This window comes from Carassius gibelio, chromosome B22, assembly GCF_023724105.1.
Source record: "Carassius gibelio isolate Cgi1373 ecotype wild population from Czech Republic chromosome B22, carGib1.2-hapl.c, whole genome shotgun sequence".
Classification (NCBI taxonomy): Eukaryota; Metazoa; Chordata; class Actinopteri; order Cypriniformes; family Cyprinidae; genus Carassius; species Carassius gibelio.
The window spans coordinates 33,382,771-33,406,064 of record NC_068417.1 but is presented as its reverse complement, the minus strand read 5'-3'; the positions used below and the strand labels follow the sequence as shown (position 1 = coordinate 33,406,064).

General features: G+C 36.3%; 1 long non-coding RNA gene across 1 annotated transcript in view; it reads left to right on the top strand.

Moving 5' to 3' along the window:
• The window catches only part of LOC127987453 (uncharacterized), a 29,303-nt gene extending 9,038 nt beyond the window's left edge, over window positions 1-20,265 (top strand). Inside the window, exons 2-3 of the long non-coding RNA XR_008161211.1 lie at window positions 7,267-7,396; window positions 16,513-20,265. This is a non-coding gene — a long non-coding RNA (uncharacterized LOC127987453). The remainder of the gene's footprint in view (window positions 1-7,266; window positions 7,397-16,512) is intronic.
• The last annotated feature ends 3,029 nt before the right edge of the window (window positions 20,266-23,294 follow it).

Sequence of the window (23,294 nt, the reverse complement as noted above, 5' to 3'; positions counted from 1 at the left end):
TGGTTTAAATAGTCAACCAGCTGGACTACCTCCTCTGACAAGGGCCCTGTTGAGAACAAAAAAATTGGGTCAAGCTAGTCTACCAGGTCAGCGAATTAAGCCCTACCAAGTAGTAGTTGAACTGGTTAACAACCTAAACCATTTTATGGTTGTCTGTGTGGTTTCATATATAGTTCCTGGTCTCTAACTGATCCATCATGGCCATTTGCTGAACAATCAGGGTTTAGAAGAGGGTTGTCAAACACAAGGGGGTCAAACAGGTCCTAAAGGGCCACTGTGCTGCAAAGTTTAGCTCCAACCCTAATTAAACACACCTAAACCAGCTAATCAAGGTTTTCGGTATCACTAGAAACGTCCAGGCAGATGTTTTGAAGCTGGTTGAAGCTAAATGCTGTAGAATAGTTGCCCATGACACTTGTTGTTCTGACGGTTGACTTGCTGAACTACCATCTCAGTCAAGGACTCTACATGGACGAAGCAGTTTAAAACAATTTAAATTGGTTTTACTAGTCACTGGAACAAGGTAGCTGGTTTGTTGATGGCCCAAGACAGTCTACCAGGGTTGCCGGGTTAATCCCACCAGCTGGAAGTTGAGCTGGTCAGCCACCTAAAACCACCTTGTACCAGCTTATGGTGGTTGGAATTTCAGAGCTGGAGTCTAAAGCCCAAAACACACTGCAGGATTTTAGCAATCCTATAAGATCACTGCAAGTCACACTGTGCAACATGGATCTAATAAACCTGGATATGACATGTTTAGACTGTACGATTATATGACATTTACTGACTTGTACGATACGACGCACGTTACTATAAAATAATAAACGTAATCAGCATGCGCTTGTTTTGAACAAAAAGAGCGAGATAAATCACACTTTAGCCATTGTATTGTTTATTTGTGGCGAAAAAAAAAAATGGAAGTGGCGAAAGGGGAAGCGATAGAGGTCGAGGCAAGCATTTTATGTTTTAGCACCATGTCGCGTTGATTTAATGTCTTTTTTGATTTCATGTCACATTGATTTCATGTCCATGTTTTATTGGTTGGTCAGTAAACGTGAATGTACCAGCAAAAACACTGTGCAATGATCACACTGTATTGTAGGCTATCTTTGGTCACAAGACTGTGAAAACAGCCGTCTTTGAACTTTTCTCAATGTACGACACAGAACCACCGATTAGGAGCCAAGATCACAAAAATCGGCACGGTTGTTTCACGGTGCTAATCTTTCATCTGGGACAGCTGGTTTATATGGTTAACCAGCAAGACCTAAATCTTTTTCAAGGGCCCTGGTGAAAAAAAACTAGCTTTTTTTCAGAAGGGACTAGCACAAGACAGAAGCATAAGACTTAAAACAACAATCACAGGAAACGTCCACAAACGCACATATACCACATATAAAATGCAATGAATCAAAGAGGGTTTTGTTGTCAACAGTACCCAAAGCCTGCTTCTGGATGTAAGACAACCTCAGATGAAGGGTTTGCACCCAACACCAAAGCCCCTTTCACACTGCACGTCGGACCCGCAATATTCCCGTAACATTGCCTGGTCGCCTTCTGTGTGAAAGCAACCACGTCCCGGAATTGATTACCGAATCGAACCCGGGTCGGGGACATAGTAACATTGCGGTAATCGATCCGGAACGAGCGCTGTGTGAACAAAAGCCAGATCTAATTCGGTATCGAAGTGATGACGCGCGTTATCGCGCGACTCTTTTACCGGCTGTTTTGAAGGAAGATCAACATTCGCGACGAAAACATATGTGCAAACTGTAATGAAGCAGAGATCAGTTAGTTCCTCACTTTCTGCGCTGACGCAGAGATCGTTTGCTTGCTTCAGTTAAAGTATAACGTGCCAAGCTTTGTCGACTCGTACATTACACGTCACGCGCTGATGTCACGTGTCGTTACGGGATCTTCAGGGGTTGTGTGTGAAAGCACGCACATATACCGGGTCATCACTGGCAGTGTGAAAGTGCCAAATCTAGCGACCAGGGAACAATTACAGGAACACTTTACCCCTGTATTTGCCGGAATGGCAGTGTGAAAGGGGCTCAATAGTCGCCAATCTCGTTAAATAGGTGCTTCAATGACTGTGATTTCTACTGTCTTACCTACAAGCGCAGTTAGTTCTGAAGGAGTTATTGATTTTTTTTTTCTGTAGTGAGTGCAGTTTCTCCCTTGATAATGGATCGCAAAGTGTAGGGTTTTCACATCTGTATGGGACCATTTGACTTGTCTGCTAGGTCCTTCAATCATTCCCTAGGTTATTATGCACAGTTAGACCAAAACAAAGCCTGGACAAAAGACATAACGTCCCCATAACTAGATTTGCATTTATGCAAGTAAATACTGATGATTGCAAAGCAGTAAAACCCTTTTTTTCCCTTTTTTTGTTAAAATCTTCCATAAAATAAAATAAAGCCACAGTGGAACTAATGGACTTCAGAAGAAGCAGGTAGGCCATTATGCAATTTTTTTTTTCAACCAAAATTACCCACATATGACTGAAATCATCAACTAAACGTCAATATGTTGTGATTCAAGCTGATTTAATCACAGACAATTGCCGACAAGTGTACAATGTACACTGATGCCACATTGTCATCATACATAAATGAGGTGTTTTTAAGAAAGACTCAAAACAGTCAACACAGTCTGGTCAAGCTGAGTTAATGTGTTATGTGTCAGTTTGTGCCCTCCGGTGGTGTTATTCATGGAATGGGGAAGTATGTGCCCGTGCTTTGATAACACATGCTGCTCTTGCTGATTTAAATCAAGGGTGGCGTGCCATTGTGCAGAGAAACAGGCAAACAGAGGGACCTTTGTGTGTGTGAGGTGTGTATGTGTGTGACGAGATTAGACTTGCCAAAGCCCACCCTCTAAAATGCTTGCAAATATTGTGCAAGCCACCATAATAAAACCAAGACACTTGGTGAAAAAAAGGTATATAGTGTACAAAGATTTTGATATCAGTGAGTTCGGAAGGCAAAGAGTGTGTTTGACATCCAAGGTCAGGTACTTGTCTAGCCAGCTTAGTTATAATGGTATAAAGGAACTGGTTTTATTGACAACTTTATTAATATTATACTTGATTTAGAATGTAACGTACAGAAAATAGCTTTTTTTCTTTTTCTTTCAGAGGCATGTGAGGTCATTGAAATAGATTCATGATCAAACTCTGGAAGTGCCGGATCCAGCCTGTTCCGGCACAAATTATGCCCTGCATGCTTCCCCACCAGTATCAGCTGTGCATGTGAATCAACACAGAAGGCAAGATTTTCTCAAAAACATAACATTCACAGGAATGATACATTGTTTACTGCGATTGTGATTCCTTTGCAAGTACATTTATGCCTCCCCTGCGCTACATGAAAGTCTGTTTAAATGCACTTTTTCACAATATATGCCTTTTGCCTGTGTCAAGACAGCTCTAGATAAAAAGCAGCCTAAATTTATTCAAATGTACTTTGTACAAAATGTAATGATATAACTGTAATTATATATTTTTTAAATTTATTTATGCAAAAAAAAAATATATATATATATATATATAAACTTGAATTATTACACTGGTATTCCAATAGGGCTGGGTGATAATGCAGTGCTTTATATAAATTGCCAAATCCCACAAAATGAATGTTGCTTAATTTTGCATTGCCAGCAAAATCCTTGTGAGGATATTGTAAATATAATCAAATATTCAATATTTATCTCCTAGTTAGATCCAGTAGATGCACTGAAGAAAGAGGTGGATAACAATATTGATGTCGGTCAAACGTTATAAATATCTAGGAATTCCTTAGTGTGGAGTTGCTATCCAATAACCACAAGCATCAGACATAAACCATTTTCAAATGTCCTGTGGTTGTGAGAGGAATTGGGTTATTATGATGGTGATGGCTATATCAGGAAGAGGAGGGGATCGTTGTGCAAATTAATTGAATAATTTATCAAGCAAATCCATGATTAGTCAGGTCTGAATCAATGGAGTACAGGCAAATGTGCTTGATTAGACGATCAGGCTGATCTGTAACTAGCAGACAGTCTATGATGAGCTGATATTCAGTTCTGAGTGCTCATAGCAAAGACTTAAATCTATCTGTATCAGCATTGACACTACAGCTACCATTCTGTTCATGGTGTATTGATAAAAAGATCGATAGACAGACAGAATGATACCTAGAGAACTAAAGCTAGAATGATAGCTAGATAAATACAACGGCAGACAGACAGAGATACAGAAAGACACAGAGACAGACAGACAGACAGACAGAAAGAAATACAGATAGACAGATAGACAAACAGATAGATAGATAGATAGATAGATAGATAGATAGATAGATAGATAGATAGATAGATAGATAGATAGATAGATAGATAGATAGATAGACAAACAGACAGAGATACAGACATACAGACAGATAAGCCCCTTTCACACTGCGATTCCGGCAAATACAGGGGTAAAGTGTTCCGGCAATTGTTCCAGGGTCGCTAGATTTTGCACTTTCACACTCACAGTGATGACCCGGGATATGTGCGTGCTTTCACACACAAGCCGTAAAGGACCCGTAATGACACATGACATCAGGGCGTGACGTGTAATATACGAGATAGGCACGTTATACTTTCACTAAATCAAGCGTACGATCTCAGCGTCAACACGGAAAGTGAGGAACGAACTGATCTCTGCTTTTTTACAGTTTGCATATTTTTTGGTCGCAAACGTTGATCTTCCTTCAATACAGCCAGTAAAAGAGTAGCACGATAACGTGCATCATCACTACGACATGGCATTAGATCTGGCTTTTGTTCACACAACGCTCTTCCCCGGACTGAACCCAGCAATGTTACTAGGTCCCCGACCCAGGTTCAATGGCAAAATCAATCCCTGGATGTGTTTGCTTTCACACAGAAGGCGACCCGGCAATTTGCTGGGTCCAACGTGCAGTGTGAAAGGGGCTACAGAAAGACAGACAGACAGAAAGACATACAGACAGACAGACAGACAGACAGAAAGATAGACAGAGATACAGACAGACAGAGATACAGACGGACAGAAAGACAGACAGACAGACAAAGACAGACAAAGATACAGATAGACGGGAACACAGAGAGACGGACAGAAAGACAGACAGACTGAGATACAGACAGACAGACAAAGATACAGACAGACATACAGATAGATATACAGACAGACAGAGATACAGACAGATAGACAGACAGACAGAGATACAGACAGACAAAGATACAGACAGACAGACAAACAGACAGAGATACAGACAGACATAGATACAGACAAACAGAAAGACAGACAGACAGATAAACAGACAGACAGACAGACATACTAACAGATAAACAGACAGACAGAGATACAGAAAGGAAGAAAAACAGACAGACAGACAGACAGTCAGACAGAGAGACAAACAGACAGACAGACAGAGATACAGACAAACAGAAAGACAGACACACAGACAGACAAAGACACAGATAGGCAGGAAGACAGACAGACGGACAGAAAGACAGACAGACAGACAAAGATACAGACAGACAGAGATACAGAAAGACAGACAGACAGACAAACAGACAGAGATAAAGACGGACAGAAAGACAGGGAGACAGACAGAAAGAAAAAAAGAAAGAAAGATATATAGACACACAGACAGAGACACAGAGAGAGATACAGACAGATAGACAGACTGACAGAGATACAGACAGACAGACACACAGTTGGGAGAAAGAGTTAGCTGACTAGCTAAACTTGCTTAACACTAGATTTGGCCAGACTGGAAAATCAACTAGGACACCTTGAGACCAGCATAAGACCAGCAAACCACTTTAGGCTGCTCTCTTAAAATCCTCCAGAAAGGCTGTATATTAAAAAAAAAAAAAAAAAATTCATCTCACAAACAGGCCATGCAAGCGATAACATATCTCTCCATTTCTGTTATTAGCCTGCAGCCAGGCTTTCTCCAGCCATCATACGAATAGCAGCTACTCTTGCATGCTAAACCACATCGCTAAACGCAGAACTGTTTCCTCATTGTGAAGCTAAAATTATTTATTTTTCATTTCGTCTTTTCTTTTTCTCGACTCTGCACCAGGAAATAGCTCCTAGCACCTTAACACCATTAGCCACACCGCCAATTGTGCTAGGGAAGACACTTATCAAACGCCTCAGTGCTAGCATCTTGGCGGCTACGTCAAATGCTTCTTTGCTAGCAGGAGGATAAGCAAATCCTTCCGTGTTCTTATTTTTTTTAAAAGGTTTTTTTTTTTTTTACCACAGTGTGAGCGGAGGTCATGCGTTTTTCACTACACTTTCAGGAAGTGGCTAACAGCGACATGCTTACATTCACTCACTGCTTAGCATTGTAGGGGCAAACTTTACATACTGTGGGTATTAAAATATACTGACCCACTCACTCACTAAATAAATAAAAAGACAGATTGCGTTTTATATTTAATTATTTGGAATTATTGATTATCTATCCATCTATCTATCTATCTATCTATCTATCTATCTATCTATCTATCTATCTATCTATCTATCTACTAAAGAAGTAGGTAAAACAAATAAGCAAACAAATATTTATCTGTTATAAATGTAATATTTACCAGTAATAAACACATATCTAACTACACCAGCTTATTTTTTTTGAATATTATATTTATAAAAATAAGTAAAGGTAGCACTTTAAAATAGGTAACACTTGTTAACTATTAACTATGACATTTATCTCAATAAATTCTTAATCTGCTGCTTATTTAGTAAGGTAGTTGTTAGGTTTAGGTTTTGAGTAAGATAAGGTCATGCAGAATAAGGCATTAATATATTCTTAATTAGCATTATAGTAATATGCATGCTAATAAGCAACTAATAGGTGTTACCTATTCTAAAGTGTTACTTTTCACATACAATAAGTGTTTACATACAATGCCATATATTACAGCAAAACATCAAATAATTACCAAGTAATTTTAACTAAATACATTTGTACAAAACAGATAAATGTTTGCTCATAAAATAAGACATGTAGGATGAACTCATGAATAAATAAATAAATAAATAAAGTGGTCCAACTAACATGCAGGAAATATAACTATAAATACCTATTAAATACAAAAATATCTTTCTACGAAAGTGCTACATGTGTTTTAAACCAGAACCACACTCTCATTCATCCCTGACCCATCTATCTAGTGGTTGTGTTTGGCATTCCCACAGCGTTTATCCCACCTTCAATCTCACTTTACATTTCACAGGGGTCCTGAACGATCCAGACCTGGACGGTTTGAGAACAGACAGACCCGGATCTTCTGAAATTACGGCGTCTCCCAACACGAGCAGGCCTGCCAACTCCCCTCAAAGCCCAAGAGGATGATTAATGGGCAGGTAAAGACTTTTCCGAGCCACGTCTAGATACCTCAGCTAGGCCTCAGTGCTCAGATAAAAGTCAAAGCGGATCACGGGGGCCAAACGCGCTCTCTCAAAAGTACCAGGACAAAAAGCCTCGTCAAAAAGCATTCTCTGCAATCCTCGACACGTTCAGACAGGTAACGGAAGCCGTCGAAAACAGCCAGAGGACTCTGTCTTTTCTCTTCTTGCTACATCAATTTGGTCCTGAAGACAGTGACTTCACCTCGTGTGGCTCTGAATAGTGAAGCGACATCAAAGACACACTGAGCAAATAAAAGCTATATGCAAACGAGTGACGAGATTCGGGTTAATTGGGGAACGGAGAGCTCCGGCAATCGGTTTCATTGCTTTTTGCTCTCTGCGCGGGATAGATGAAAGACAGAGCCTGAGCTCAATACGGCTTGTGTGTTGTGTTGTGTAGCGCTTCTGTATCCGCAGGACAGACAGAAGAGAACGGTTTGTTCAGAAGTTGACTGGATGTGGAGTTCACACGGAGGTCTTGATCTCGATGGTGAGAGCTACTCATGTGTGAGTCGTCTTTGAAAGAGAGAACGAAAGTGTGTGTGATACAGTCGTCATTCTGTCTCTATCTATCATACATGACAAAACATCACAAATAATATTACTGAATAAAAATAAAGTTGAGTTTAGTGTGTCTGCTTACTATGAACATATAAATGTACATGATGAAAATCAAAATGAAGTAATAGTGATCGGCAATAATTCTTACAATCAGATCAATGCTGCTGTAGTTGGATTATTTATTTATAATAATAATAATAATAATAATAATAATAAATATTAGTACTAAACAAGTACAAGTAATTAGTGATAAATCATACTGTATAAAAAATGCACAGGAATTCTAAGAATTAAAAGTTAGCTAGGGGTGCTCCGATCACGATCGGCCGATCGTTAATGCGCATCTCGTCAGTAAAGCCGGTTTTCTAATCAGCGGTTAATTCCGTCAGGTGCGTGATTTCACATAGAGCAGCTGTTACTACACAGAGCCGTTGTTAATAGAGAAGATGCGCAAATCACGTTGATTTTCAGCGTTTATTGGCGCATCTTCTCGGTTAACAACGGCTCTGTGTAGTAACAGCTGCTCTATGTGAAATCACGCACCTGATGGAATTAACCGCTGATTAGAAAACCGGCTTTACTGACGAGATGCGCATTAACGATCGGCCGATCGTGATCGGAGCACCCCTAAAGTTAGCCATTCTATTTATTTATTTATTTAATTAATTTGCTTATTTATAATAAATATTAGAACTAAATAAGTAAAAGTAGTTAGCGGTCATACATTATATTGTAAAAAATACACAGTAATTCTAATAATTAAAAGTTAGCCATTGTAGTTAAATTATTATAAATGTACACACTATTAAATCAATTTAAACAAATAAAAGTAATGAAATTAATTAATTAATTAATTAATTAATTAATTTATTTGTGTGTTTTCTATTTACTTACAATAAATATTTGTACTAAGTAAAAATAATTAGCAATTATGAATTATATTGTAAAAAAAAAAAACTATAGTAATTCTAATAATTAAATGTTAGCCATTGTAGTTACATTATGTATGTACATACTATTAAATAATCAAAAAACAAATAATTTACTACACCAGATTAATTTTAAAAACACACAACAACAACAACAACAACAACAACATCAATAATAATAATAATAATAATAGACATTAAACAACTAATATTAATAAATAATTGTGCCATAGTATACTATTTATTAAACAGTAACAAAATAAATTATTATTATTATTACTATCATTATTATCATTAAAATATATATATATATATATATATATATATATATATATATATATATATATATATATATATATATATATATATATATATTTAAAAATATATTTAAAAAATGTAACAAAAATCATGACCTATATATTCACATTGACATTGGCACAATTATAAAACCCATTGTATTTCTGACCAGTATCTTCTTAAATGGTTTCAGACTAATTCGTTAGAAAGACCTGTGGCAATCACGTGATTGAGTTGCGAGTTGGAAAACGAATCGTACTCTTGACCGTCAATATTTCTCTGTCTCGTTACACACTCCACTCAGCTAAAACACATCGATTTTGCCAGAGTCAGCAGTGATCCTGCAGAGCCATACAGGAAAACAGGACTCCTCCATCCAAACATGTTTAACCCCGAGGTCTTTACTGCAATCACAGCCTATTCATTCAATTCCACTGGAGGACCTGGATGAAGCCTAACGCACAATTAAACCCAGTTAATCCCTGGATACCGTCTCATTATTTCGCATTAGAAGTTGTGGGAGAGGTGAATTGGAGTGGAATTAATGTGAATTATTAAAAAAACTGAAAAACACACACTTGGAACTAATTGACGTCCCACATGGCAAAAATTAAAAATAAAAGAGATGTGTGGAGAGGAGCTGATTGTGTAAAAGGGAAGCGACACTATAATTTTAGATCATTATCAAACTATCTTTCTGAAGTCAGCATGAAACGCTATTCACAACCCAATTTACTTTCAGAAAACAAGGAGAACTATAGTGGGACTCCTTTTATCTATTTCTTTTTTTTTTTTTTTTTTAAATAACATGCACCAATAAATCATACACAGTCAGGTTAGGAATATTCCTTAAGGAAGTAGATGGAGTCAGATTTGATTTCGTGTAGATCTTAAAAACAACCTAGATTTCTGTGAGTTCTATCAAACAAACTGCACAGACTATATTTATTTTATTATTTGCATTATTTTATTATGTATGGTCCCGAACAAACAAACAAGCAAACAAATAAATGTACAAAACAATAATAGTAAAAAAAATTAACAAGTGTAAATAGATTAATTAAACAAACACTACACTGACTATGTTTATATGTTATAATAATATATATGTTATATTATTTATGTACATAAATTATAGCAAAAAAATAAATATAGTCAGTGCATTTCAATCAGAACATCTAATAAATAAATGAACATTGAGGCAAACTTTTATCATTTATATTATTATTTATATAAAATTTGTATTATTTATTTTGTTTATGATCAATCAATCAATCAGACCCCAAAGGGTTAAAAAAAGAACTATTGCAAATCTCTAATTGCACGGCCTACAGGTGCCAAAGAGGCCAAAAATAACGTCTTTATCATCAGGAAACAATACAGACTGTCGTACAATGCAACCAGTAATTTAATATTTTTAGCCCACCAGCAATGACAGGAAATTACAGATGTATTCATATTAAACTTTCAGCTCTTCTGGTTGGAAAGGAGCATTTCCATGGTAACTGCACAAAGACTGCGCTCCTGAACTGAGCTGAGCGCTTCCCTTTCTCTCTCCCAGACTCTCTTTCTAGGTAATACACATCCGCTTGAAGGTGACGTCACTCCTGCTTCTGGCTTCTGAACAAACTGACCAGAAAACATGGGAAACTATTCATAGATGTTCACGTGATGTGCTGGGATGAGACGGTGAGCCCATTCATATTCAGAAGAACTCAGCAGACGCAGAAATCTTGCTCGCATCAAGAGGCATGAAATAAGTGGCCAATGGTACAAATCGATTTATTTTTACCTTTAACAAAAGAAGTAACAGGTCACTTAATAATGAAAATTATTCCACTATTTGTTTAGTATATTATTTACAATAAATATTAATGTGAATTTAAAAATGTATATTAAAATAGTTTATTAATAATAATAATAATACTACTACTAATAATAATAATAATTATTATTATTATTATTATTATTATTATTATTATTATTATTATTATTATTATTATCATTATTATTATTATTATTATTATTATTATTATTATTATTACTATTATTATTGTTGTTGTTGTTTATAATAATAATAATAATTATTATTAGTAGTAGTAGTAGTAGTAGTAGTATAGTTAGTGTGTATAATTTAACAAACTACACATATTATATTTATTATTTGCATTATTTTATTACGTATAACGTTTATTTATTGAATGTAAAAAATAAAACAATGAAATGAAAATAGGGAAAATTAACCAGTGTAGTTAATTATAATTGATACTTTTTAAACAACAAAACGACAATATAATCGTATTTATTTATATGATTTTATTTAGATTATTATGCACATTTATTGTAAAGGAACAACTATTCAAACTTATTTGATTTATAAATGGTTAGTTATTTATAAATTAGATTTATTTATTATTTTATTTATTTTTACCTCTGTTAAAGGAATAGTTAAGCTAAACATGAAAATTTTGTTACTATTTATTTAGCATAACATTTACACCATCAAAAACAATTCTACACAAAATTATGTCCATAAAGTCAGGGAAAAGTGTGCAGATTTCAAATCAAAATGACATATTTTTAATCAGCTATATATATATATATATATATATATATATATATATATATATATATATATATATATATATATATATTTATATATATATATATATATATATATATATATATATATATATATATATATATATATATATATATATATATATATATATACTATCCAGTTTTGGGTGGACTATTTATTAAGGGCTTTAAGGGCAACTTTAAGGAATACTCAAGGTCTTGGTAAACAGGATCTGTTTCTCCACAGCAAACTGGAATTTGACATAACACAGAACACCCCCATCAATAGGATTCTCCAGGGGAGCAGCTGTGGACTTTCACAGGCATGACCCAGATCCTCAGATGGTCAGCTGGGTCTGGTTCCACACACTTTGTCTGGGACGTTACGTTCATTTTGTGCTCTACCATTTCCTCTGAAATGGTGTCATCGGCCAATAAGAATGCATGAATGCTTTCTGTCCGTTCACACAGAAGTGATTTGAGCCCAACCGAAATAGAAACTCTTTACATGACAGATCTGACAGATCCTACATGGGCAGCAGGCAATGTCTGGCATTAGCATGTTGTTAAGCTAGCAACTAGATTCTATTTGAACAGCATTTAACTATTTTCTACTTATCCAAGATGGCGGATTGTGTCAAAGTATGCAGCACAACATTATGGGTGGGCCTTTCCTCATGCAGGATATACAGTATGTTGCTCTATATTTTGGACTTAATGAGATATCCAACCAGGCCCAAATAGAATCTGTGGAGTTTTCTGCCATATAAATGGCAAATATTCCATTATATTGCAGTAGACGTATTGCCAGTGCCAGATTTCTTTTGGAAAGCTCCTGAAAGTGTGAAATTGACTTTTTCCCTGTCTGCTGCGTTTGATGTCAAAGAATCAGTGACTTACTGGCCTCAAGCACTTTAATCAACTAAGGCTCATTGGAAAACGTGACGTTGGCTTATTCTTGTATGTTTTGTGACACTTTCAAAGTGAAATGTCAAGTAAAAGCATGTTCGGTTTTATCCAAAACAGATAAACATTAATCTGTTTTATAAATATACCATCTCAGTTCACAAACGAAATGTTCAGCGAGTGTTGCTAAAAGTTTAATGCTCTATCGCGTTTAAAAATTGAATGCACCACAAACACTAAACCAGACCACAAATCAAACCAATAGTGTTAACAAAAGCAAATGTAAGCTAAAAATGCATTTGAACTCTTTTATCGTGGCTCGCGCTTTATGGGACTCGTACCCAAGTGCTCCAAATTGCAAATGCGACGCTGTACCGGGCGTGCTACTTAGCAAGTTTACTACATTACAACAGCCATACTAATGGAGCTGGTTATATGGAGCAAATATCAAAATATGTTATTTTACAAATCATTCATTATGTTAAAAGTGTTTTGAGGTCATATAGCATAGTGTTGTATAAGGAAAAGTCTTTAAACTGCAGTGAATTTTATGTAGAGGTATATTTTTGGAGCCTGCATAGATTTTAATCACTGTTGATATGAACGCACCATAAGGCAGAATCATTTTCCTGGCTGCTGTTTGGACTGGCATCTATGATATCGAAAAAGTTTTTCCTGGGTGGCCAGCTTACTTGGGTTTGGCGCCCTTGTGAGCCCGAGATCTGTTTTGAGTTTGCTGTGATAAGAGCGAACATGATATGAAAGGAAAATCAAGTCCTGGATACGTCTAAAAGGGCAAATTCTGTATTGTGTGTGGAAATCCCCCCTTGGTTTCCTTTGCTTTCCTCAGCTGTCAGTTTAGGCCTCTGAATTGCACAGCTGTGTTCCTACCTGCCCTCGCATGAACCGCACGTCACCTCACAATCAGCTCTGTGCTGCTTCCCGGGGCGGTACAAAGTCAGAAAATAAAACGCTAATCATCCATAACCGTCCCCCTCCATGTCACAGGGAGAGCAAAGAGACCATCCAACAAAACATAAATGATTCATCAAGGGCTTTTTCTCATTTGCGCTCTTATTTTCCGCTTTCCCTATTCATTTTATGGCATCTTTTTTGTCCTTCCTGTTCGGGTGGAATCACAGCCTCTGTTTTCACTTTCGTGTCAGCGGCAGGCAGACAGCTCCAGTCTTTCGTTGCTCCATTTTAGCATGAACAAAGCCAATCCAGCTGTGTTGTCAGAAGGAGATGATTCTCTCTTTCTATCTCTCACTCTCTCTTTCTATTTGTTTCTCACCACCCTCCTCTTTTTCCATGCAGTTAACACACACACTTCTCGACTTGGCAATAAATTCTGTCAGGTTTAATAAAAGGCTACATCTCTCACGCTGTGTACGGCAGTTTGGAGGACTCCTGCTGGGTTGGAGAGGACCCACCTGTCCTAAGAACAACAAAAGGCTGTGACCTTTCACCTATCCTTCCTTGGTTTAGTATCTATTTTACAGATGACCTTAAAAGGGGTCATTTCACTGAGAAAATAATATACTTAAAAGATGCTGTATGTAATTTTCAGGCCATTCTCATCCCAATGCACCATATACTGACACTTTTGACATTTCGTCAACATCCTACACACATGGCACCCTCTAGCGACAATATTAGACGCAGATAAATATGGGTCAGAAGGCCCCTAGCGGTCGAATCCTAACCCTAACCCTAACCCTAATGCCCCTAGCAGTCTAACCCTAACACTAACCCTAAGGCCCCTAGCGGTCTAACCCTAACCCTAACCCTAAGGCCCCTAGCAGTCTAACCCTAACCCTAAGGCCCCTAGCAGTCTAACCCTAACCCTAAGGCCCCTAGCGGTCTAACCCTAACCCATAATCTGCGTCTAATATTGATGCTAGAGGGTGCCATGTGCATAGGATGTTGACGAAATGTAAAAAGTGTCAGTATATGATGCCTTGGGATGAGAATGCGTTAGTAATTTTTGACTGTACAAAAGCAAAAAAATATAATAATTTGTTTGCAGATATTTAGGAAATGTGCTAAGTTCACATACTTGTTTCTTAAAAAAAAAAAATAATAATAATAATAATAATACTACAGCAAGTTGGTCTTTGTGACTCCGCCCACTGTCAATTTACCCAATAGTATTTCAACACCCGAGAGGCACATTAAAATGCAGAATGCACTTGTTTCTGTTGTGTGTCTTTAATCTGGCAACCCGTGAGAGTTTTGAGTGTCCGGTTTCATCTGCTGGCTGTCAATATTACATACTACACCTTCAATATTATTAAAGCTGCAGTAGGTAACTTTTGTAAAAATATATTTTTTACATATTTGTTAAACCTGTCATTATGTCCTGACAGTAGAATATGAGACAGATAATCTGTGAAAAAAATCAAGCTCCTCTGGCTCCTCCCAGTGTCCTATTGCCATTTGCAGAAAGTCATGCGCTCCCATTAAGAAACAACCAATCAGAGCTGCGGTCCGTAACTTTGTTTGTGTTCAAAATGTAGAAAAATTCATATAATAAGCGTGTACACCATGAATCCATTTTCCAAACTGTGTTTTTAGCTTGTCCTAAATCACTAGGGTGCACCTAAAATAAGTGTTTATATTCGGACTATTTTAGATTGCTTCAGGGGTACCGCGGCGGAGTAACCCAGTACCTTTGTGATTCTTCATAGACATAAACAGAGAGAAGTAGTTCCGGCTACGATGTTCTTCTGCAAGACGCAAGCAGTTCTGTTTATTAACCGCTAGAGCATCAAAAGTTACCTACCGCAGCTTTAAAGGCAATGCCCCAGCAACTACTGTAATCACCAGGAAATCCATACCAACCTTTTTTTTTTTTTTTTTTTTTAAAGAAAGAAAAAAAGTCTAGTTATCAGAAATTATTAGAATCTACTCAGAAAACCTTATTGGCCACATATACAACCACCCAAACACATTGACTACACCCTAGCAACCACCCGAAACCTTAGCAATGACTTAGTAATGCCATATCAACTCGAAACCAGAAAATACTCCACCTAACTACTCTGGATGCCCTAGCAACCACTAATCAAAGAATTTTCAGCCAATCAAAACAGAGGTCATTTAAATAAAGAAGTCTTAAAGGTACAGTATCAAAAACATGTTTACATTCTAGAATGACATGTGTGCAGCCTATAAGCCCTCAGAACTAAAACTAAAACCTTCTAGACTAAAAAGCCTTGATACTTTTCATGATGCGTATAGTTTGTGCGCGCGTGTAGCTATCTGGAAATAATAACTAATGTGGTTGAAATCACAATGATGGATGGTAGTGCTTCGTCACAAAATGATATGAAAAATGGTTAACTACTGCCGTTTTGGTGGCGTTCCCAGACCAGATGGTAATGAGTCCTGACCGGTCTGTTGTGTTTTCCATGCTTTCCGTGATAGCTGACACAATGCAGAAATAATTGCTAACCTTGCAGTTATTCGGTACAAAGAATAGAGGGAAAAACATCCAATTAGTAGCTAAATTCCCTCATTAGCAAACAATAATTGCTTAATAATTCATCGAATCATGGCTTTTCGCAGTTTTGGCTCGGTATTATCTTCTGGGAAGGTATTGTTTACAAAGACGTAGCAAAAAAAATACATCTCCACGCGGTGATACAACCAGCCCTGCAGAGATATAAGGACGCACTGGCATTGAAAAATTGAATGTTTTGTTCTCCACTGCTCACCTGTCATCTGCCTTGTCATTCCTCGTCTCAAAGCTCACCTCAATCTCTCTCCCCTCCCTCCATATCCCTCTTTCCCTAGTCGTACGTCATTGAGATGTCCTCCGATGAAGAGAAATGGAGCGCAGACGCTCGGCCCTTCATCTTCCTTGCATTTGTGTCTACATCATCTTCAGGATAGAGAAATCACTACTTCATAATGACCTGACACCCAGATCACCACCAAAAGACGGTTTACGACTGGAAGAGAGAGAAGTAGAAGCTGAAAAACCCACAAACACGCTAAATGTGACATGCACTCAGAGCTCGGGGCAACGATGAAAACTTAACATCAAAATGCTCTTTTCTAGCTGAGGTAGAAATGCTTTCTCTGCTTATTAGCAGTCCCCAAGGAGAGCCGCACGGCAGGAGAAAAGCAAATACAATATCGCTCCAGTAACCTTAAAAGACCCCTGGTTCTTGAGTAAGTCAAGCAAACATCTGCAGACAAGAGTGCCAGCCCAAAGACTCGGCCTGTTTGGCGATTTGCGGCCATCCTCTTTGTGCGAGCTGCTTCAGTCTGGTGGAAAGACAACATTGAGTGCTCATTTAAAAAACGCCTGTAAGGCTCCAAATAGAACATTTGGTACTTGACATGATTGCTTTGAGTAGAACAATGCACACACATAAACACTCCTTACATGAACGTTTGAGTTGTGATTGCTGATTATAAGGTAATTGTATTTCAGATACAATCCCTGCTGGAAAAACAAGGTCAGTGTTCCAGTTTTTGATTGCTACCAGCCCTTCCCACCTTGACCAATCCACTAACGTAGCCTTTTGTAATGTGAATGTAATTTGAATGTGGGAGGCTTCTGGTGTCATTCGATGCCAGGTATTATAGCTGTACAAAAACAGTCCGTTATGCTGCTTGATATTGCGAACTAGTGTTGCTTATCATATTATTTTAATCTATAACACACTGGTTTTAGCGCAAACAGTCTTACAGTTCAATGCACTTTGTTATTCCTCTAGTTGTTTACTCATAGCGGCTAATGAATCAGTGTCAGACATTCACAGACAATACATTATTTACAGGTTATAAAATAAAAGTGAATATGACCTATCTGATTGAAACCAGGTTCACCTGGATATAGCCCGCTCATCTGAACCAAAATTACTTTTGCTAGTTAGAAATGATGTACCAAAACTATCCACCACCTTAAGATAAACATGAAGCACTTTTTATAGTTACAGTGATATCCAATGAAACATAAACTCTCATTTGTATACATTATGAATTCATTTGGGAAATGCCAGTGTAACAAGTGCTAAACTATGCAAGCTACTCTTTAGACAAATTAGCTAAGCTAAAACCTACCCTTCAGTTGCGCTAAGCTACACTGAAAAAATAGCTTGCTACATACAGTGATTATATTTCCTCATTGTGAAAAGAGAAAACATTTTAATATTTCAAAATGCTTCCCTGATAAGTCAATAAAATAGCTTTGCTAATGCTAATTTAAAATGTAATGTAAACGCTAATGCTACTGAAAAAAAAACAACAATTTTCCACTTTTAGCAAAACTGTGGCCTTAAGCCCAAAGTATATACAAAGTTTGTGACTTGAACTCTTAGTGTTACTCTCAGCTGAATGCATAACTTCTAAAAGAATACTCTATTTAATAGCATGTGTGAACATAGATGCTCAACATGCCAAAACTTGAAAGAATCATCTTATTTTTTTGAGTTATAAGTATTTTGAGTTTCAAAAATTTACTCAGATTTTTACAGTACAAATGTATCAATGCCAAATAGCAGCGTAAATCTTTAGCAGGTGCTAAACTGTACACAATACTCCATAGACGATTCAGCTAAGCTAAAAGCTACTATTCAGAGAAAGTAGTTAACTACAAGCTACACTGAAAAAAAGAATAATAAGTAAATAGCTAGCTGAATCCTTTAAAGCTTTAAATCGATTTTAATTTTATTTTTAATTAATAACACCGTTAAATCAGTAAAACAGCTGTGCAACTAAATGTTTAAAAGTGTCTATGCATTAGCAACGCTATTGCCTAAAGTCCAAACCACAGTTTTGATGCAAACCCTTAGCATATGTGTACTACAAGCTACAACTCCATTTGATAGCATGTGGTGTTAAACACAGGTTATCGACACTAGAAAGAACCATCTCTAAGTTTATGCACCATTTCTCACTATAAGTAATACATGATTTAAAAAAAGGTATCTGCAGATATTTTTTAACCCCTTCACACAACACAGTCATATATAGTTCTTGAGTCTCTAGTTTTTTTTTGTTCCGTCTTCATTTTTTATTTTTTTTTTACAACGGTAAAACAAAAGCAGTGTTGTCACCTTGTGGACAAATTAAGTAGCACAAAAAATGTGCGTGCTCAACAAGCAAAGTACACATGGTTTCAAAAATCTGTGTCTAAAAATTTAAGTAGACTAGATGTTACACTCCAGATAAAGAGAAGAGGTTGACAAGTATGAAAAATTGGTGACGTAATCCGAAAATAAATGTCTGAACCTTCCCAGCAGGCACAGGATGTTAATTTAACATCAAGTTGACGTTACATTTTGGTCGAGAATGAAAATCGAATTGATATCAGTATTTGAAACCAATTTGACGTTGATTAGCATTGGATTTTTGTTACACAACCTAAAAAAAACAAATATCTACATCAGCTGATGTCGGTATTGGACATCAAATTAATATTGACATTAAATGTTAAATTGACATTGAATTGTAGTCACCCAGCATCGCAACCAAAATTAAACCAAATATCAACTTCTTGTGACATTGTGTGCCTGATGGGTAACTTCTGTTTGTGTCAGGTCCTCTTCTCTGTTGTTTTGTCCCCTCTCCACTATCCTTCTATCAACAGTGGCAAAAGCCCAAAAATTGAAAGAAGGCTTCCTGGGGGAAGAAAGCCTAAGGGCGCATTTTGTTGCGGGGGAGCTTTCAGCAAACGCACGGTCAGAAGTGCAACTCTTTGAATATCCATGGTGACCAGTCTCTGTTCCTCTAGTATGTTCACAGGCTGAGTGAATTTCTACTCAGAAAGAGAGACCCCACAGGCAACCTACGGCAACCAAAGTGGCATGGAGGGAAAAGAGAGTGAAAGAAAAGAAGATTAAGACAACTGAGGATTGAACAGACTGTCCTTTTCCCAACCTGTCACTTTGGACACATGATGTTCATTGTGGGGAGTTTGTTAATGATTGATGGGGCACATATAGGTGGGACTGTGAGGGGCGCATACATTTTTTGTACGTCTTCACAATGATATGTGTACATGTTTGTGTGAGTTCTCTGTTTTGGTGTATGAAGGCCTGTGGTTGTATGGCACATATGGCCAAACTCTCTGGAGCAGCTGAAATGGCGTGTTGAGCAACAGCTGCCCATGGCTTTACCCTGACTTGGCGGCGCAGGCCACTCTTCTCCGGCTGTGACAAGAGGATCTTCAGATGCTGCCAGGCTAGTTTACTCCTCTGGCCTGGGCTGCAGTCGTTCGCAGCCATGTTCTGTCACAACCAATTGGTGTGAGATCAGCATCCCGAAGCGCCCAACAGCAGACATCTACACACAATCCAAACTGCAGTTATCCCATTATGCATCTTGATGTGTTCACAATACTAATACTGCTCCTATTCCTGCAGTATGCAATGTGTAGAGTATACTACGTGTGCTATTTTAAGCAACAAAGCACAGTACAATGAACATATGCACTGTTATATATCTGTATGCACAGTTACACTGTCATCCAGGAACTCTATTTTTATATTAAATATATTTGAGTTTACATTTAATTCAATATTGTAGATATTTGTCAGTTATAACTATTTGTCTTTATATTTTATTTTATTTTATATATCATTTGTCATTGATTTTTATTTAAATGTTATTCCATTAAGTCATTTACATTTGCATTTAATGAAAGAAATCTATGAAAATAAAAACAAGAATTTTTCTCAGTGTAACATAGCAAAACATAATAAACAGATTATTGTCAGGAGTGTTTTGATGTTTTCTTTTATTAACCCTCCCCCCCCCCCAAACGCATTGCTTTATCATGCAAATATATGAATTAATTAAATATAAATATTTATTAAGTTATTTAAATCTATATTAAATTATTTGTCTCATTGTTTGTCAGAATATAATATAATATAACATAACTATTGCTATATTATGAAAATCTACACATTTTAATTAAATGTAATGATTTATGAAATTATATAAAATATGCATTTAAGTAAAATATATAAATGCAAATAGAAAAACAACAACAACAACAACATAATAATAATAATAATAATAATAACAATAACAATAACAATAATAATAACAATAATAATAATAATAATAATAATAATAATAATAATAATAATAATAATAACTATTATTATTAATAATAACTATTATTATTATTATTATTATTAATAATAATAATAATAATAATAATAATAATAATAATAATACATGTTTATATTATATTATATTATATTATATTATATTATATTATATTATATTATATTATATTATAATTCTTTGCTATATCATGTGAATCTGAACTTTTTCGAAACACACCAAGGCCCCTGAGGTTAGCCTCATGCTGTTGCATCTTGCTGATTTCAAATTCAACACAACGTCTTATGTGAACGGCCCCTTAAATTTGTTATTTTCAAAATTCTTGATTATGTAAGCACTGTACTCGTGGACTCATTTAAAATGTGATGAGGAGGCCAAACTTCCCAGATACCGGCAGAGATATTCCAGAAGCATCTCAAGGACATAAATATCACACGCCACCCGGGCCTCGCAATGGAAGTTTTAACTCGAAGCGTGCACCAGACTAACTTTTATCCTCACAGCCATTTTAAGAGGACATCATGAATAAATAAACAAGTAATAAATCCTGCTCCTCGTTGTAATTTACACAACCTGCCAGCATATTGAATTTGCAGCCAGGTTTAGAAATTCTCGCAAATCCAGCTTTGGGGCTGATTAACATTACACTTCCCTCCTCCCCGCCACCCAAAACACAACAACAACAACAACAACAAGAAAAAACATCCTGATCAGCACAAAACACTTCCATATATCAAGCAAAGCTCAAATGGAGATTTTGCTCACTGACGCCCATGGGGCTTCGAGTGAGGGGAAAAAGGCTATTTTATTTCCCCCCAGTCTCTCTCTCTCTCTTTTTTTTTCAGACTCTCCTTCATCTTGGAAGACGATATTGTGTTTAACTAAAAAACTCGATGACCGTAAATCAATTACCTGACATTTCCACTCAGCGGCTTTCTGCTTCAGGAGGAGGGGTGGAGAAAGGCAAAAGGCTAGTTTGAATTACATGTAAAAGAACAAGACCTGCGGACTGTTGAACGGAAGCTCGGAAAACTAAACGGGTTCATTGAAAAGGCCAGACTGTCTGCGCGTTCCCGACGGTTGTACCCTCGTTTGTTAATTGGACTCCTGCAGGCTTTCTCTCCCTCGTTCAGTGACGGTTGCTTGGCACACCTTTCGTATTAAAGGTAAAAATCTCGCAGGTCTATTAGGAAGTGAGAAACCAGGTAATCAGGCCAGGAGGAAACCATAGGGGTCCTTTTATGAAAACGGTGCAATTTGTGTCGTTTGTGGGTGTAGGAATTTACTTTAGCCATGTAGCTAATGGCAACTTTTACAGTTTTACTACCCATTTAACTTGAAAAAAATGAGAGAGTAAAACTAGCATATAATATAATATGAAGTCTTTAATGTGTCCCCAAATAATGCTTCAACCCTGTTACAGCAATAATTTGAAGTTTTCCATAAATAAAATAAACAAAAACCAAGAAATCGTTTATGGTTTCAATCTTAATATTCAGATTCAACCCTGTTATCACAGTCTTAAATATTCCATAAATTAACAATATCCATTAGATAAATGATGCCTTAATGCTTTCATGTTCTCAAGATAAAACAAATGTTGTAATCAGTCATAACAAAACATAAGATCAAATTATGCTTTAACTCTGTTGCCATATTTTAAAGTATTCTATAAATAAACAACGCAGTTTGATCATAAAAAAGAACATCTTTTCACATTATCTTATGTTTATCCTTCTACCCTATTATCATATTCTTAAATATTCCATAAATGAACTATACATATAATAATTGATGTCTTTACACTTTCATGTTCTCAAGGGGAAGCAAATGTATTAATTTATCTTATGGTTTGTTACGTTTGGTAATGTTTCAACTCTGTTACCATATTCTGTGAATGAGCAACATTAATTGTAATAAAGAATTACGATTCTAATTCCTCTTCAAGGAAAATTAAGTCTCACATTATTGTTTTACGTTTGTTTCTGCTTCAACCCTGTTTCTATTTTTAAGTAATCCATAAATGAACAAATTAAATAAAATAATAAATGATATATTTCTGTTTTAATGGAAAAACAAATGCCTTGTGTTATCTTATGTTTTGTTATATTTGATAATGCATCAACCCTGTTACCATATTTTTAATTAATTCATGAATTTAAAAAAAAGAATACACGAAAACAACAGATTATATCCTTATGCTTTCAAATCTTCAAAGAAAAGCAAATGTCAGCAGGATATTGAAAGCATGTCAACACTGTTACCATGATTTTATATAGCGCACAACTCATAATTAAACAAAGAAATCATGTTATAATTACATTAACATGATTACCTTGTCTTACCAAAAAGTACTTCAGTACCTCAAACACGAGACTTGCAAAGGACATGCAACTTTCTGATTTGATGACATGTAACTTGAAAAATGTTCATCAAAACGCACAATCACATTCTAAAGGCCCAATCTGTTCTTTATAAAAGTCCTTATT